The 19,885-nt window shown below is 40.2% G+C and overlaps 1 pseudogene; it reads right to left on the reverse strand.

Annotated features, from left to right (window-relative positions):
• LOC131904731 (protein SHQ1 homolog) overlaps positions 1 to 9,558 on the reverse strand; it is a 164,696-nt pseudogene extending 155,138 nt beyond the window's left edge.
• Between the last annotated feature and the right edge of the window lie 10,327 nt (positions 9,559 to 19,885).

A 19,885-nucleotide genomic window follows, 5' to 3' on the forward strand; every position in this document is an offset into this window, starting at 1 on the left:
TGTTCAGATTTTTTTTAAATGTCTCCACTTCTCCCGTGAGTCTCTCTCTTCCACGATCGATCCTATTCAGGTTCCCACTTCGTGCTTACCTGGTGCTGACCCCTTGACCCCTCCCCAGCAATCGTTCCGGGAATCTTTGTTTATAACAAAGATACAGAAACGTGTTTGTTTGTTTTGTATTTATTTTTGTTTTTGTTTTTACATCCTGACAGCAGTTTCTCCTCCCTCCTCTTCTCCTAGTCCTGCCCCCTGCCCTACCTCTTCTCCTCCTCCGTTTCTCTTCAGAAAAGGGCAGGCCTCTCTCATGGATATCAACCAGCCATGGCATATCAAGTTGCAGTGAGATATGCCTATACTCCTGCAATGAGTGAGCCTCCTTTTAAGGCTGGAGAAGGCAACCTGCAAGGAGGAAAGGGTCCCGAAAGCAGGCAACAATCAGAGACAGCCCCTGCTCCCACTGTTAGGAGTCCGACAAGAGGACCAAGCTGCACAACTGTAGTTTATGTGCAGAGGGCCTAGGTGAGTCGCTTGCAGGCTCCCTGGTTGGTGGTTCAGTCTCATACAGAAACTTTTGAAGATGTAAATTCTGATTAGAATTCTATAGAATGATGCTGTGCCAGCATGTTACATCAAAGGCTTGTGTTGGAATACTATGTTAACTGCGATCATTGGTCTAAGGTATACTTAATGAGACTTTTAGAACTAGAAACCTAATTCCTTTTTATATCAAATGCAGGCCCTTCTAGATTTACCTAAGGGAATGACATCTATAATAGCAGATGAAAGTAGAGACCCACTAGTTGATCTTGATCTTAGTGACATTAATATTAGATTTTGTGTCTTGGAGATTTAACCCACGGTCTTGTGCATGTTAGGCAAAGTACCCTACCATTGAACCAGTCACAGTTAACAGATTTTATTCTATGAATGGAGTGGGAGTATATGAAAATGGTATATGCACACATATGGCAGCCAGTGAAGGGAATCAAGTGTCCTGTCATTCTCCATCATATCCCTTTGAGGCAGGGTCTAGAGCTGGGTTTTTCATCTAGGCTGATGGCCCAAAAGCCCCAGTGATCCTCCTGTGTCCAGGCATCTAGGAGGCCATGCCCAGCTTGTCACTGGTGGGTTAATGACCTAAAAGCTTAAGAGCCAGAAACTCCAGACAGGAGAGTTGACCTGACTAATGAAACTTAGGCAAGCTTCTCATCAGGAGACGCACACACCAAACTCTCTGGTATCCACCACTTCCAGACTGCATGGGAACTCACCTGCAGATAGATCCTTCTATCCCCAAGTTTCTCCTTTCCTGTCCAATAAAACACCCAAATCCCACCAGCCCACAGGTGTACACTCTCTGCTTCCACAAGAGACCTCAGCCTTTCAGTCGTTCTGATTAAAAGAACAATTCTGTTTCTGGAGATATCTATCTGCTCTCCTTCATTTCCAAGTTGCCTCCATCAATCCTGCTCTATATAGTTATGTAAGTGTTGGGACCCAACTCAGGTCTTCATGCCTTCACAGTGTATTCTAGTAACCGCTAAGTGATCTCCCCAGGCCCCAGAGTACTTTCTTTTTAAATGCTATTAAACATAGCTTACAAAAAATTACATTAAATTATGGCATTTTCAAAAATATGAAATGTTCATATTTCTAAAAAATAATTCCATGTGGACAGAACCAAATTATTGGTAACAGTTGTAGTTCAAGTAGGTCCCCAATTGTAGCTGAAGCTACAGGCCCAGGTTCTGACCACAAAACAACCCCAGAGACAGAAAATGAGGATAGATGGGTTAGTGGTACTAGAAGACCTGAGCAGGCGCCCTATAAATCAGTATTATCAGTGAGTATTGCCTGTTCCTGGCTTCCAGAGCACCAACCGTGGGATCACCATATCCTATCTCCATGCTCTTTCTTTTCCAGATCTAATGTGTTGCCTGCTCGAAAACATGTTTGCTTCCCTAAAACGTGTAACAGATAAGAGCAATAGCTCCATCTGTTTACAGTTTCCTTGTGACTTGACTCCCATGATGCTGGCATTTGTATCTTCGTTGTTTGTCTGTTGGTCTTACATCCTTTTTCCTAACATTTTTACGAGTCTTTGGTGTATTAACACGGGTACACTTGTATTTGCTTCCCCAATGTCACCTAGTACAGTGACCGGCACCTGGGGATACTCAACCAATTCTTACCATGGTAAATCGCTGTCCTTTGGCTATAAACATGGTCCATTTAGTGTGGGATACTAAAGAAGATTCTTTTAGCACTTGTGAATAGAATGATATTGAGAGAAAATCCTGTTGAAACAGCCAAATCATCTGAGGCCTCTGAAAGTAAAGGTGAGTAGTTTTTCACACAATAGTCTTTTATTTTATTCTTTATGAATAATTTTCAAGTCCCATGAAAGCATAGAAAGGTTTGTTTCACATGAAATTACACAAACCAAAAAAAAAAAAAATCAAGAATGCAAGGGACAAAAAGTAAAAGCGATTGCGGTAGACATTAATTGTAGAGTATAAAGAAAATTCTGTCTCTTCAAATGAGGTATAACACCATGCTTCCTTCAACAGGTTAAAGGTCATGAGGGCTGTTTGTAAGTAGCTGGCAGCACTGGTTCTCCTCTGTCCTGAGGCAGAGATGCTGTGCCTGGACTGCAGCAGAGTAACAGAGAACTAAGTTCTTTGCTCAAAAGAGAGGAGACTGAAGAGCAGAAATCAAAGCAAGGAAAGAGACGTGCCTTGGGACTCCAGCATGATCTTGTGAGACTCTAGAAGGCTAACTTCAATTTATAACTTGCTTTTATTCATGGCTATTGTTATTATTGTTATTGTTATTGTTATTATTATTATTATTATTATTATTATTATTATTATTATATCAGGTGCCAAGATGATTGAGAACCATAATCGGCAATAAAATATTGGTTGAAAAGGAGTTTACATTTAGGACATTTTTGGATGCTTTGGCAGTGGCTAGGATGAAAGACAGGAATTATTGATCTGCATCAGTGTCTCCGAGAGTCATGGTCTTCCCTCCTACTCAACTCTATTTTTGATCTTTCCAATTCCCCTTTCCTTGTGCTTTGCATGCCTCACACACACACACCCAGTCCCACTTTCCTTCAGTTCAAATCATGCTACCCTAAACTTCACCGAGATGTGAGAGACATCACACTACGGGCCAGTTTCTACACAGTGTGTTAAGAACACATGACACTCTTCTGTGCACTGTGGAGTGCTTACACTTCTCAGGGGAAACAAATTTCTCCTTCACAGTGATCTAGAACAGAGTCCTGAACCAGAATGATGTGGAAACTTAAGCAGGAGAGGCAAGAAAAAAAAATAAAAAAAAAAATAAAAAAACCTCCAAGGGCTAAAAATACTAATGAAAGGACAGATTATTTTACACAGAAGAGCAGAGGGGAATGGATTTATCCTGATAGAACTCTATAAATTTTTTTTAACAATTTAACGTATAAATTTCATAGACAAAGTAGCAATGATCTACAGGAATAAATTACTTCAAGAGAAGGACAAGGAAAGAAAGAGTTGTTATTTTTATATTGTCACACACATCTGTCCCTCTTGTCCCCCCGTATCTGTTTTAAAATAAAAACCTTCAGAAAATAGATTTAATTTATTTTAAGTTCCTTAAAAAGTCAGCTTCACCATTCATGGAGTAAAACCAGAGCTCACTTTATTAGGCTCAAATAATGTTCAGAGAGCAGTGGAGATTTTGGACTCTGCTAGGATGAGATGTCCTTTATCTTTATTACCATGACCTCAACTACACTGCCTTCAGCAGCTGTGTTGTTAAGTTATATGCAACATTTTCTCCTTACTCATTTGGACAAAAATATTCCACAGTTTGTCTTCTCTAGGAGAGAAAATAGAACAAGATTGGAGTCTCCACTAAGTTCTAAGTGAGAAATATGGCTTTGAGAAGAGACGTGTCTTATGGTTACTGGCATCCAAAGTGTTAGTTAGGCTTTTGTTGAATTGGCTCTTGCATTTCATATTCTAAAAACTAAATTATGTATTCTACAAAAAGTGAACTTACCCAAATTTTACTCGATACAGAACAAAGTTGCCTTTGAATTTTACTAATCCAACATTATTTTATTTTATTTTTACATTTTGCCTTCACCTTTAAAATCTAAACCAGAGTGATGGGTAGATAAGTCAAACTCAAAATTCTCCAGTGTATAGAATCATTTAAACAATGAGAAAATATTTGCTTCTATATTTTACAAATTAAATATTAGACACCAATATTGAATACCCCAAAAATTCTACCAGGGAACTCATATAGCTGATAAACACCTTCAGTAATGTGGCCAGATACAAGATTAAGTAAAAAAAAAAAAATCAGTAGCCTTCCTATATACAAATGATAAATGGGCTGAGAAAGAAATCAGAGAAACATCACCCTTTACAATAGCCACAAGTAACATAGAATATCTTGTGGTAACTCTAACCAAACAAATGAAAGACCAGTATGACAAAAACTGTAAGTCTTTGAAGAAAGAAATTGAAGATATCAGAAAATAGAAAGATCTCACACACTCTTAGATAGGTAGGATCAACATAGTAAAAATGGCAATCTTACCAAAAGCAATCTCCAGATTCAATGCAATCTCCATCAAAATCCCAACACAATTCTTCACAGACTTTGAAAAAACAATACTCTATTTCATACAGAAAAACAAAAAACCCAAGATAGCCAAAAAAATCCTGTACATAAAGGACCTTCTGGAGGCATTACCATCCCTGACTTTAAGCTTTACTATAGAGCTATAGTAATAAAAAAACAGCTTGTTATTGGCATAAACATCAACATGTGGACCAATGGAATTGAATCGAAGACCCTGACATTAACCCACACATCTATGAACACCTGATTTTTTTACAAAGAAGCCAAAACTGTACAATGGAGAAAAGAAAGCATTTTTAACAAATGATACTGGCATAACTAGATGTCAACATGTAGAAGAATGCAAATAGATCTGTACTTATTGCCATGAACAAAACTCAAGTTCAAGTGAATCGAAGACCTCGACATAAATTCAGTTACACTAAACTTGATAGAAGAGAAAGTAAGAAGTAGCCTTAAATGCATTGGCACAGGAGACTACTTCCTAAATATAGTATCAGTAGCACAGACACTGAGAGCAATAATTAATAAATGGGATCTCCTGAAACTGAGAATCTTCTGTAAGGCAAAATACACAGTAAATAAAACAAAATGGCAGCCTACAGAATGGCAAAATATCTTCACCAACCCCACATCTGTCAGAGGGCTGATCTCCAAAATGTACAAAGAACTCAAGGAACTAGACATCAAAATATCAAATAATCAAATTAAAAAATGGGGTATAGATCTAAACAGAGAATTCTCAACAGAAGAATCACAAATGGCTGAAAGACATTTAAGGAATTGCTCAACACCCTTAATCATCAGGGAAATGCAAATCAAAATGACTCTGAGCTACCACCTTATAACTGTCAAAATGGATAAGATCAAAAACATTGATGATAGCTAATATTGGAGAGGATATAGAGCAAGGGGAACACTCCTCCTCTGCTTCTGCTGGTGGGAGTACAAACCTGTACAGACACTTTGGAAATCAGTATGGTGGTTCCTCAGAAAATTTGGAATCAATCTACCTCAAGACTCAGCTATACCAATCTTGGGCATATACCCAAAGGATGCACAATCATACCACAAGGACATTTGCTCAACTATGTTAATAGCAGCTTTATTCATAATAGCCAGAACCTGGACACAACCTAGATGTCCCTCAATGGAAGAATGGATAGGGAAAATGTGATACATTTACACAACGGATTATTACTCAGCTGTAAAAAAAACAATGACCTCATGAAATTTGCAGGCAAATGGATAGAACTAGAGAAAATCATGCTGAGTGAGGTAACCCAGACTCAAAAGGATAAATATGTATGTAATTGCTTATATGCAGATATTAGCCATTAAATAAATGATAACCAAGGTACAATCAGTAGAGCCAGAGAGGTTAGGTATAGAGGAAGGGACTAAGGAGGACACATGGATCTCCCTGGGAAGGAGAAATAGAATAGATTGTATAGGTGAATTGGGGGTAGGTGGGAACAGAAATGGGACCCATATGGGAGGGAGCAAAGAGAAATAGGACTGAAGGAGGAAATTCTGGAAAAGACAGCTTGAGGGGCATTTGAAGTATCATATGCAATCCTAGTGCAGTAGAAACTTTCTCTAATAATGGGGGGAGTAAAGTCACAACTGTCCATATCTTGTAACCAATGAGGCTTTCAATAGCAGGACTAGGTTGCATTCAGTTGAGTTGTTGGTCAAAGCAGTCCCATGGAAATTCCAAACATCCCAGGATGTTACTAAGGCAATGTGATGCTCTCCAAAACTGACAGTGAGGTCCCGTCGCCAAGAATAATACCCACACAACTCATTGATCTTGTATCAATCAAGCTGGTGCCTACATGGAGCCTTCTTCCCTATGTTCTAGTGTCTTTGATTCGGGGGATGCTCTGCAAGCTCAGAAAGAGAAAGGTAAACACAACCCAGCTACGCCTTTGACCTACCATATGTCCTGCTAGAAAAATATGCTAAGGCTATGGTGGCATAGAACTTATGGGAGTAGTCATCCAGTGTCTGGATTTTACTTAAGGACCAATCCACAAGATAGAATCTGTACTTAACAAAGCTTGGGTAACCAACAACCAGAGACTAGATAGGCCAGAGACCTAGGGTGAAATCAAACACAACTGGTCTACAGGAAAAAAATGTCAATAAAAGGACTACTAATGATATTCTGCTATACTTATAGGTCAGTGCTGTATTCAGTCATCATGAGATGGGCTTTCCCATCTCCTGCAGCAGGTGGGAACAGATGCAGAGACCCACAGGCAGACATTATTAAGAGAGAGTCCTTGAGACACAGAGCTCTAAATGGGATGTCTCCTTCCAGTCCCTTCCCTCAGGGCTCAGGGAACCCTGCAGAAGAGGAGGTGGAAAGAGTGTAAGAGCCAACTAAGCAGGGCTCATAGAAACTCAGAGGGACTGAAGCATTAAGCACAGAGCCTGCATGGGTCTGCACTAGGTCCTTTGCACACATATTTCAGCTTTCAACTCAACAAATGGACTGAGGTTTGTGTCCTAGCTTTATTGCCCCCCCCCTCACCAGCTGTGTGAATATGCATGAAGCACATGTTTCTATAGCTCAGGTCCTTGTTTGTTACATGTGATAAAAAAAAAAAGGCATGTGGGGGTGAGGGATGGGGTGGAATGGTGTGGGTGGATGGGTATGAGTGGGTGGATATGGGTGGATGGGTATGGGATGAGTGTGGGGGTGGGGTGGGGGTGGGTAGATGGACAAGTGTGGGTGGAGTGGATGGGTTTTGGGGTGTGTGTGAATGAATGGGTGTGGGGTGGGGGTAAGTATGGGAGTGAGCGTAGGGGTGAGTGTGGGGATGGCGTGGCTGGGTATGGATGGATGGGTGTGGGTGGGTTACTGCAAACAATTTACTCTTGCTAAAATATCAAGTATAAGGTGGTATGGAGAGGTAAGGATGGAGCTGTAGGCAAAAAAAAAAAAAGTAGATTAATTTTCTCCTTAGGTAGCATGATAAAGAACTTTCTAAATTAGGTTGATCTATCTGAAGAAAGCTTAGAATTGATATGCCTATAGTTTTGTACTAGAAAATGCCCCTTGTGGGGCTGGAGAGATGGTTCAGGGGTTAAGAACACTGACTGCTCTTCCAGAGGACCTGGGTTCAATTCCTAGCACCCACATGGCAACTCACAACTGTCTGTAACTCCAGTTCCAGGGGATCTGGCATCCTCCTACAGGCAGGCTAAAGGCCAATGCACATAAAATAAAAATAAATAATAAAAAAGAAAGAAAATGCCCTTTGTGACTATGTGGCATGTGACTGGAGAAAGAGATGACTAGGATTTCGAGATTTGCCAGGATATTGCTGTAGTCAGCATTCCAAATCAGAGCAAGGACCCAAATTAGAGCAGACACAGTGGAGATGCCAGTGAGGAAAGTGTAAGAAATCTTGGTGTAACACCAGCAGATAACTAATCTCACAGTAGGATTGCCTAAGTGGGAAGCGTAATGCATCTGCAGCTGGGCTTTAGTAACATCAGAAATAGAGACTATAAAAAATTATTTTAGAAAAGATGGTTTCCGTTTCATAAGAGCAATAGTGCAGAGAAACCCTCCCACTAAGCAGAACCTCAGACAGTGCCCCTAACTGTACACAAGTATGATGGTCTACAGAGGAGAAAATAAATCTCCCAAACCTGCTATTATAATTTACAGATAAACAGTGATGCTATAACTCCAGAAAATTAGCCATGTTATTTTTCTGATGGACATTCCAAAATATAACCATAAATGATCACTACTGCAATTTAGTTTCTACGCCTTTCTATAGATTGGGTTTTAGAGAGAAAACAAACATCATATGCCTCTAAACAAAATGCAAACAGTGTTTATAAGCTATCGACAGGGTGAACTTCACAAGCACTTCACATTTGAACACTCGGTGCTGGCAGTGCATTTCTCATATACAGTAAAAGGCTGTGAGCTGCAGAAAAATGCACAAGGTACATCAAAAAAGGCACTTTTATGGGTGCAATTTAACTATATCTCTTTTAGCTTTAAATATAAAAAGCAGAGAAAACAGCAATCATTTGAATGAATTACTTTCTTCATATTTGAGGATTTATTCGAGTGTAATGAATTACTCAATTTAGATGTTGAACAAAATTTATGTTTCTACTGGTTGTTTCATTTTAAGAAGTATAAGCCACTTAAAAATCAAAAAGAAAGCTTTCTGATTATAGTCAATGCAAACTATTTATGTGCCAAATTCCACTTGTAACCCATCCATTAAGTTGAGCACTAAGTGTGAGTAGGCATTTAAGTTTTATAAAATTAAGTGAACACATTTTTGCACTAGATACCATATAATGCCTTCACAGTACCATTAAAATGTAACAGGAAACTGTCTCCTGAAAAGATATGGTGCATTTACCACAAACAAGAAGGTAAATTTTTGTTGTTGTTGATATCTTCACTAGAAAGTCTTTCCAGGTTTGAAGAAAAATAGGGTGATGAAGCAATTTCATTCAAACATCAAGTCAAAGATGAATTCTTTATTTACTCAAGAATTGTAGTTCCTTAATACTATGCAATATTGGTATAATGAGAGCTGAAAAAACTAGTTAAATTGATAGGAGCTATAAACAAACAATGGGCATCCAAAAGATTGCCACAAAGCCACAGCCCTGCAGTAGTCAAAATTTGAGTTGATGTCCGTGGGTCCTGTTACCACAAAAGGCTATGAAGATGCCTGGGGTCTGGTCAGCCACCTGAGACAATGTTGGTGCTCAACGGCCATGCTGCCGCTGGGGCCATACTGATCTGGATGACCTATGTTCCACTGGATCCATAGTGACATCCGGGCCTGAGCTGCTGTCAAGGGCCATGTCTAGGTCCACGGTCTTATTGAATCTGGGGTCTTTGCTGATTTTCATGGCCCGTGTTCCCACAGTGGGCCATAGGAACTATGCATGTTGAAATCTGCTAGCCCCGCCCTTAACTGGCAATGGGATAACTGGCCCTGCACCTCACTGGATATTGCAGCAGGAGACCTGGCCCTGCCCCTAATGGAAGAGCTGGCCCCTGTACTCAGGAGAGAAGGCCCCACCCCTCACCACAGGTGTGGGAGAGCTGGCCCCCATGGCATGGGCCTACAAAAGCTGGCTCTGCCCCTCGCCTGAGGGGGACAGTCCCAGTGTCCCAGACTAACCAGATCAGCTACCCCCAGACCCATATCCTGGGCCTCGGGTTAGCCACACATCCCCCAACGTCTGCCCCATCTATGACCTGCTGGAGTGTTTGAAGGGACTGGTCCTGCAGAATGATAGCCACAGGATCCCCGTGACTTGGAGCAATAGCAGAATATCTGAGAGGAGTTTTGGTGAGGGTCCACAACAATGGTGTGCCAGAGCCTTGAACCAAACCAATGACTCCTTGCAATGAACATTTGTGGGTGGGGCTGATTGGACAAAAGGGTGTACTGAATGTCAATCTGCAGCTTCCAATGCCACTAAGACAAATGAAAAGATGTTTAAAGGACAGAACAGCAAGATTTTTTTTAACTTATTTTGCTTTGTTTTTAATTAATTGGGGGGGGCATTTTAGTTAATTTAGGTGACTCTGCCAGGGTGAGGGGCAGATATGGAGGGACTGGGGGTTGAGTGAGATTGGGGTGCATGATGTGAAATTCCCAAAGAATCAATAAAGAATTATTAAAAAAAAAAAAAGACTGTAGGTTGCCACAAAGCAAAATATTAGCAGTTGCCAATCCCAGATGTAGTTTTAAGGGTGTCTGTCAAGAACACAGCCTAAGAATTTAGTCATACAAGTGGAATTCTGAGTGTTTGTGAGAAAACCCAAAGGAAACAAAACAAGAGCCTTGTGACCTGTTTCTTCAAAACACAGAATTGTTCTTGGAAGTTGTTTTCATGCTCCTCCCAGGGGGACTGGATAGAATAGGAGTGAGTTCACTTCAACTGTTGGTCTTCATGTTCCTCTATAGAAAAATATGTTTTTGCCATATGTGGCTTGGCATTGTGATTGAACATCTTACTCGTGTGATTCATCTTATCCCTCGGAGAATAAATTGTCTGATGCTGTGAATAAAGTGGGCTATTGCATGGGACTTTGTCCTCCTAATTTTTAAGCCCTGCTCTCCCAGGTCTCACTGCCTTTAGAGCTGTCAACAAGTGGCACCATGAATCAGAGACCTGAAGTCAGCTATGAGACAAGAGGGTGGAGACTCCCACAGAAGGAAGTGAGTGAAGCACAGTATTAAAATCAAAATTATTAGATTGTTAGCAAGTTGTCTATGATTATAATCCCTGTTTTCCAAACGAAGGAACTATAGATGAAGAAGTATGGGACAAAGTTCAAAAGAATATTGGAAAGGCATAAAAAACAACAGGGAAAGATCCCTGTTCAATTTTGGGTCACTTGGGCATTGATTTGAACTGTTACTAGGATACTTAAGGAAAATAAAGAGGATAGTAACCATGACAAAGAGATAGCCAATTCCTTGAAATGAATATAAACTGTATGATCAAACCTTAAATTTGATAAAAGAGGCAAAGAAAGAGGTTTTCTTGTGCAGGCAAAACCAAAAGTAAAAATGGCGCCACCTGTGGAGGTGACAGGTCCCTCAGCTCCCTTACTGGAACCGCCTTTACATATGCATCTTCCATTGCCTGAAAGTGGCCCAAAGCATGGGGTGAGGAACTTGAAAATCTAATACTGAATCCTTTCCATTTTTTGATGAGGACTTGAGAGCCTATGAAATAAAAACTAACTACAACCTAGGCAAGTTAGGGCATGGCAGGGAAAAGAAATTTATTTCCCAGTTCCTCCTCGAACACATGAACTGGGCTTAGTATTTGCAGTGCAATCACAGCAAAATCAAAATGTTTACCTAATTATGCAGTAACCAACCTATATAAACTCTAGAAGGAGAGGTGGCATTGAACGGTCCTTGCACATTATTTCAAGAGGTGAGAAAGAAGTACAGGTATTTGAGTCCAGACTAAAAGAGATATTCGTGTATTTTGTGGGTCCTTCACTGCCTTTAAACTTAACTTATTTTCCCCACTAAATTGTTTCCTACAGGTATTACAGCACAAGAGAATAAACCTTTGAAATGGACCTATTTACTTCATAAGGGCCATAAAGTACTAACTACTTACCTTACTCTTCTTGCTCGATTAGTAAATCAGGAGAGGATTCGATGTCAACAATTACATGGGTTTGATCCTCGCTGTATTATATATTACCCTTAACTAACAATCAGTTTTTAAGAGTGTTGCAGAATTCTACAGATTTTCAAATTTCATTTGCAGATTACTGTGGAAGGCTAGGGAATCACTATCCAGCTGGTTCACTATGGGATTTTCTCCTATGAACTGAATTTGTGAGTACAGAAATGGTCCAACCTGCTTCCATTCCACAGGCAGATACTTATTTTATGATGGCTCATCTAATGGTACAGTGGGGTCATGGTCCAAATAGTCACCAAACTACTAATACTTCTTTTTCTTCAGGCCAACAGGTGGGACTGGCTATCTTGATTCATTTGTTACAGTTAAATCATAAGCCCTTAAATATCATTTCAGATTCTGCTTATGTTGAAGGATTGTTTCCAGCAATAGACTCATACTTGTGCACACTCTAACCTCACTGGTTTTATTACAGAAGGAAGTAAGCATGCTGATGCATTAACCTGCCCTACTTTTACTTCTCTAGAAGAAAATTGGGAAGGGGTATGCATCTGTCATTACAGATGGACCCACGGAAGCATTATGGATTCCTCTTCAGTTCCTCAAGGCCCAGGCCACACAGGACAATGAGGGAGAGTGAAGAGACAATGGAAGTCACCAGAAAGATAGCAAACATCCCGCTAAAGGACAAAAGGAAATATGGACCATATCATCAGAAATCAACTGCTCACCTGGGGCCAAGTTAAGGCCCTATGCACCAAGAGAGAAGTTATTTTACTAATGAGTCTGTGTTTATGACTGGACCTTGGGACCATAATAGACTCATTCAATCACTTGAAGAGACTGCATTTAATTTTTCCTGGGGATTTAAATTACTTCTTACTTACATTGGACATCATAACATTTGTATTTCTATTAAAGTCAAATATGGACTTACATTCTATAAGATACCAAAGCTACTAATCACGTGACTCTCTGTTCAAGTTATTCTCTAGATTTTTCTTGTTGGGGAGTATTTGTACACTGTGTGAAGGTGTGTTGCTGTTATTGGTGTAATAAAAAGCTGAGCAGCCAATGGCTAGACAGGAGAGTATAGGGAGGACTTCCAGGCAGAGAGAACTCTGGGAAGAAGAAAGGCAGGATTCACCAGCAAGAAGCAGGGAAATCAGGACATGCAGTAAGGAGATGAGATAACCAGCCACATGGCAAAAATGTAGATTTAAAAATATGGATTAATTTACACTATAAGAGCAAGTTGAGAAAAAGCCTAAGCCAAGGCCAAGCTTTCATAATTAATAATAAGTCCCCATGTCATTATTTGCAGGTTGGTGGTCCCGATGAGAGAGTACTACTACATTTTCTGATCAATATGATAATGTAACTAATATCATATTGGACATAGTTTTGATCTCTGTTCTTGGTGGCAGAGTATTATAATGTTTTCACTGTTCTAATATTATTCATTATTTTATAATTTGCTTGCCTATAGGATACTCATGCATCAAATGACAATTAGATTTATCTACAATATCTCAAATTAAAACCATTCTGAATATCCTGTTACTAAAAAATTTAAAAGGGGAGATGTCAGGATACAGTCCAAGAATGGAGTCATACAAGGGAAAGTCTGAGTGCTTGTGAGAAAACTCCAAGAAAACAAGAGTCTTGTGACCTCGGTTTCTTCAAAACACAAAATTGTTCTGGAAATATGTTTTTGTGATCCTCCCAGGTGTAAGCAGATAGGAGTGAGTTTACTCCAGCTGTTGTTATTCATATGCCTCTTTAAAAAAACATGTTTTGTCACATGTCCTTGGGATTGAACACCTTACTCATGTGATTCTTCTTAATCCTCAGAGTATAAATTGTCTGATGCCCTGAATAAAGTTAGCATTGCATGAGACTTTAGTTTGCCTCATTTCCTGGCTCCATTTTCTCAGGTCCCACTGCCAACTAGAGCATTGAACAGGTGCTAATAGTCACTTCAAATATCACAGAAAAATGATTTATCATGTTTCTATGGGAAGATACAAGTAGAAAAATAACACCTTCCTTAATTACACAAACATCAGGTTTCTTATCTACTAAAGGCTTCCATTGTATAAAGCTCAAAACTCAATGACAGCTAAACTAAATGTGTGTGAGGCTATGAGCCTGAGGCTATTGCCTCCCAGTTTGATCTCCTATATAAATGTTGCATGGACGATTACTGTGCTAGTTTGCCTCCTGTGGCTGTGATAAACATCATGACCAAGAGCAACTTGGGGAGGAAAGGATTATATGGCTTACAGGTTACACTCTACCATCAGTGGGAAGCCAAGGCGGTAACCTGGAGGTAGGGACTGGAGCAGAGGACATGGAAGGGGGCTGCCTACTGTCTTGCTTCCCCTTGCTTACTTAGCTTTTTACACAACCCAGACCCACCTGCCCAGGAATGGTATCACTCACAGTTAGCTAGGTGTCCCTCCATCAATGAGCAATTTTAAAAAATGCCCCACAGACATGCTCATAGGCCAATCTGGTGGAGGAAATTCCTCAATTGATATTTTTCTCTTCTCAGGTATGTCTAAGTTTATATCAAGTTGACAGAAACAAACTAGTAAAATCTACCCCTTGTCACTTTGACATTCATACTACTTAAAGTCATAACTTTTCCTTTCTCCATATATCCTTATAATATCACACTATATAATACAGTCTCACTTTTTAAAAAGTCCTACAGTCTTTTAAAATTTCCAAAGATTTAGAAGTTCATGTTCTCTTTAAACAGCAACACCATTTGCCCATGGGATCCTGTAAATTCCAGTATAAGTTACAGACTTTCTTTTTTTACTTATTTATTTATTTTTATTTTACAATACAATTCAGTTCTACATATCAGCCACGGATTCCTTTGTTCTTCCCCCCTCCCGCCCCCCTCACCTTCCCCCCAGCCCACTCCCCATTCCCACCTCCTCCAGGGCAAAGCCTCCCCCGCGGACTGAGATCAACCTGGCAGACTCAGTCCAGGTAGGTCCAGTCCCCTCCTCCCAGGCCGAGCCAAGCGATCCTGCATAGGCCCCAGGTTTCAAACAGCCAACTCATGCAATGAGCACAGGACCCGGTCCCACTGCCTGGATGCCTCCCAAACAGATCAAGCCAATCAACTGTCTCACCCATTCAGAAGGCCTGATCCTTCTTAATCTAAGAGGGAAGAACCAGAGCACAGCTGCAATTACATCAACGCTAAACCAGACTCTAGCAGTGCAACGAGCTCGGTGAACGACATCTGGGATTTACAGCTTCTGAGCTCCACAGGGTTTGGCCAGCACACCTCTGCAGTCTGCTGTCCACAACAGACACAGCTTGTCTTGCGTAGTTCAGGCTGGCTCCACTCCATTCCTGCTGCCGTCCTGGGCAGACACACCATGGGTCCTGCCATTTCCAACCTCCTGGGATCCCTACTGTGACGGAGGCTACATCTTCACCAGTGGCCTCCCTTTTGTCTCTTTTAGCGTCTGCTTGAGCAAAGCCTCTGCTTCCTCTCCACAGTCCCTTAAGCTCTGGGGCCTCTACTGCAACTGAGGTTAAACCTTCACCAATGGCCTCTTCTGGCCTATCTTCCCATACCACCATGTGGTGCCAAGCCTCAGCCCCTCTATCCATGATGCTTTTACTCCTGTAACTTGCAGACCATCAAAACCAGTATCACGTGGGAAACCTTCACACATTCCCAAGGTCTGCAGCAAGCTTGAAGTGTAGCCTTGCCCCACCACCACCACAACCATGAAAGCTGTGTGTTGACCCTGAGGAAACGCTTCCAAGAAAATCTGGAGTCAGATTTTTCTGGTCTCTTATTAATCATTGCTGATATTTTCAGCCCTAGCTAGCCAGCATGGACTGTCCCTGTAAAGTTTTTATTTCTTTAGTGCTTGTCTCCTATCAATCACAGCTGATTCTTCAGCTGTAGCTGACCAAAATCCACAGGTTAATTCAAAACTCACACAAACTGCTCTAATGGGGTGTTGGCTTCTCTCTGAAACTTTACAAGCTAGACCTCCATCGTCTTTATTTCCTTCAATATCATCTTCCAAGTTCCCATAACAGCTCATTAGCCTCTGAGCACTCAATGGCTTTTCTAGTCCAAAGTTCCAAAATCTTCCATCTTCTTCTCACAAATATTCAAAGGGATAAAGCCACATTGTCCATTACATCACAGCAATGCCCCCTCTCTACAGTAACAACTCCTATTCTAATTTGCTTTCAGTTGCTGTGGTAAATACCATGACCCAAAGCAACTTGAGGGAAGAAATGATTGATTTGACTTACACTTCTATGTCATGTTCCATCATTGAAAGAATTCAATACAGGAACCTGGAAGCAGAAACTGAAGCAAAGATGATGGAAGAAAATTGCTTACTTGCTTGCTTTCCCTGGCTTGCTCAGCTACCATTCTTAAGCATCCCAGGATCACTTGCCTAGGCATAGTACCACCTCTACTGGGATGGGTCCTCCCACATTAGCTAGCAAGTTAAAAAAAAAATACCTCACAGATGTGGACGTAGGTCAATCTGATCTAGGAAATTCTTCAGTTGAGGTTCCCTCTTCTAGGTGACTCTACAAAAACTAACCAGCACATTTAGTATGCTAACAGTCCAAAATCTAATTAGGAAAAGTTTTTTTCCAACCAAGTCGTATTCCCGCCAATCACAAACAATCCACCACAAGCCAACGAATTTGGGTTCCAAAATAGAGCAAATGCTTCATTCACCTCATGACCAAATAAGAGAAATACCTTACAGCATGCTCAAGAAAGGCTGATGGCCCTTATTTTCATACACACACACACACACACACACACACACACACACACACACATATATGTATGTATATATATATATATACATATACATATATATGTTAAATGTGTATGTGCAGTCTGTAAAAGCTAACTCTTCCTAACATCTCACAGAGCATCTGAGGGGCTATCTCAACCCTTCTACTTGTGAGCACTGCCTAATCCATAAAGTGTTTTGCTCTTGTTGTTCACATAGACGCTGATAATACTTTTTTAAGTAGCAGCAAGGTGGCACAACAGGTAAGGCTCTCACCACCGATCCTGACAACCTGAATCCCATCTGTGGGTCCACATGGTGCAACGAGAGAACTGACCCGACAAGATGTCCTCTGACCTCCACACTTGTGCCATGGCCTGTGCACACCTCCCACCCCACCACAGACATAAATGAACCTTCAATAAATGTAATTTTAAAAGTTTCCAGAACTCTGTTAAGCTTAATTTGATTTAAACCTTTCTTTAAAAAAAAAAAAAAAAAAAAAAAAAAAAAAGGATTGCTTAACACAATTTCATCACAGAAGGAAAAAAATCTTACTTGAATGAATGAAAATTCAGAAAATATTGTAACAATTATATTGTTCTACAGAACACTTAATGTCTCAAACTAGGCCAAGCAAGATTCTTCTTCCATTCTGGACTCAACAATTTGCAAACAGCATTACAGATTCAGAAGAAAGTCATCCATGGCTTTGTAGGGGTTGATTGTGATCTCACTTGAGCAGGCAAGAGCAAGCTGTCTGGAAAGTAAGTGATAACAAGCATGCCCACATCTCCACCACACCAGTAAAGATGGCTGATGCCTACATCTCTATCATACTAGCTCACTTTTTGTTGCTTTCAAACTATAACTATAAACACAATGTTTGTGCATGGTTGATTTCATTTACTACTTTTAAATCTTAGTTTGTTACATGTAGTGCTAACAAATACATTAGAATGAAAATTTACATTCTTGGATGATTATATCTAAAAATATCTAAAATACATTATAAAAAATATAGTTTCATCTAAAAATAGAATATATTAAAAGCTAGAATATATAACTCTACAACTCAACAGGGGACTAGATTTTGATCATTAGCAAATTCACTATGGGTATTTCAAAGTGAACCACACACCCATAGATGGATAGAACTTAGTGAAAATTGAAAACTTGGTGAACCTCTTTATGGGAGTCACACAAGCTCTGAAGGATGCAATTTAAGGATGCCTGCACTGGACATGAAAAATTACTGCAGATTCTATCATCATAAGTAAAATATGGAAAAATAATTTCAAGAAATAGTTTGTCTTTTTGCATTGAGTAAGGTTAATGAAGAGAGACAGATTAGCTGCTGAGCAAAAGTATTTTCTTTAGAGCTGATGCAGACCCAAAAACATCAACAGAAGTGAATGAAAAGACTCAAACCAGTTTATAGGGAAGATGATAGCTCTGGGAGCAAAGTCATCTCAAAAAGAACTGTGAACAGCAGAGCAACAGAGAGAAATTGGCTCTTCTACACAATTGCCCTGCTGCAGGCTTCCTGATTAAGTCAGACTATGCCATTTTTTAAACTCCAAAGCATGACAGGGCAAACAGAAGACCTACTCAAATGAGAACTGGCAGACTGATATAAAAAGTCCAGGGTCAACTCACATGTTTTTAGGCTGATTCATACATGCTGTGAGTCAAATATGGAATAATAGTGTGCTTTATGAAGATTGAGTAAATACTCTGCTCATCAATGCATGAAAGAAGGGCAGCTAAGTTGAAGTTGGAATATTTACATCTGTAGTAGACAATTTTTGAGATTTAATAAATCATCATTTCCATTATTTGTAGAGTCATTAAGATTTTGTCTAAGACCAGTACAGTGTGAATTAAGTTTATGTATATAACATAGATCTAAGATATTTTCCTAAATGTGACATGTTTGTCCTTGGTATTAGAAGCTACACTACAAAGGCATTATCTTAATATTTATTAGGTTAATAGTTTCTTTTCTTTACAACTAAACATATTCCAAAACCTATATAAGTTCTTCCAAGTAAATTTTCTTTGTAAAATCATCGACTGATTTGCTTAAATAAGACCTGTCTTTAAGAATATAATAGAAAAAACAGCTGCAGGCATTCTGGGAGAACAGACCAGCTTAGCAGGCCAGGAAAACAGGCAAGCTAACTGAAGATCTTCACCACTATCCTCTGTGCTCCCATACAATCCCCCAGTCTCATTCCTAGTTCTGCATCAAAACTATTGCTACAGACACCCACACAAACACCACTGCTGCCCCATCTCCTGTGGATCCCACTCACTCTCTCCTCCTAACTTCCCTCTCTCCACTCGCTGCTTTATCCACGACACCGACTCCAGCAGTCACTCCCAGCTACCCCACACTCCTGCCAGGGAAGCTGACTGCAGATCCTCACACCTCCTTCTGTTCCTCCAGACTCAATACTCCAGACTTGTCCCCGCTCAATAGCAAACCCTTCGAAATGGCCTCTCTTCCCTTTCTGCCCCCGTTCCAAAGAGACTAAATACACAGATCTTGGTCTAACACTGTGCTTTGCTCCTTCCTGTGAATCCCCTCAGACCCCAAGCCTATCCCCATTCCTAAGAGTCAGCTCCCAATACCTAGGAGGAACACATCGTACCTGGAACTCCCAGTATCCACACCTACCGGGTCCACAGAAAATTTCCTAACAGGTAACACACAGCCACCACAAAAACTGGACAGGAAACAGAAACCAAAGAACAAAACAGCCATCCTAGATCTATAATAATCTTACCAGGCCCAGATACCTAGATGTCAGCATAAAGACACAATCAATAACAACCAGGCCATTACATCTCAACTAGAACCAAGCAACCCACCAAAGCAGGCCCTGAAACACACACACAAAAACATTAAAACAGACTGTATGGATATTATAGAGGTTCTTAAAGAGGAAATGAATACTTCTCTTAAAGAAATCCAGGAAAACACAACCAACGGTGGAAGGAAATGAATAAAACTGTTCAAGACCTAAAAATAGAAATAGAATCAATAAAGAAAACCCAAACTGAGAGAAATCTGGAAATGAAAAATGTAGGTATTTGAGCAGAAACTACCGAGGCAAGCTTCACTAACAGAATACAAGAAATGGAAGAGAGAGTCTGAGTGCTGAAGAAGAAATTGATACACTGGTCAAAGAAGATATTAAATCTAAAAAACTTATGACCCAAAACATCCAGAAAAT

The sequence above is a fragment of the Peromyscus eremicus genome, chromosome 2, assembly GCF_949786415.1.
Source record: "Peromyscus eremicus chromosome 2, PerEre_H2_v1, whole genome shotgun sequence".
NCBI lineage: Eukaryota > Metazoa > Chordata > Mammalia > Rodentia > Cricetidae > Peromyscus > Peromyscus eremicus.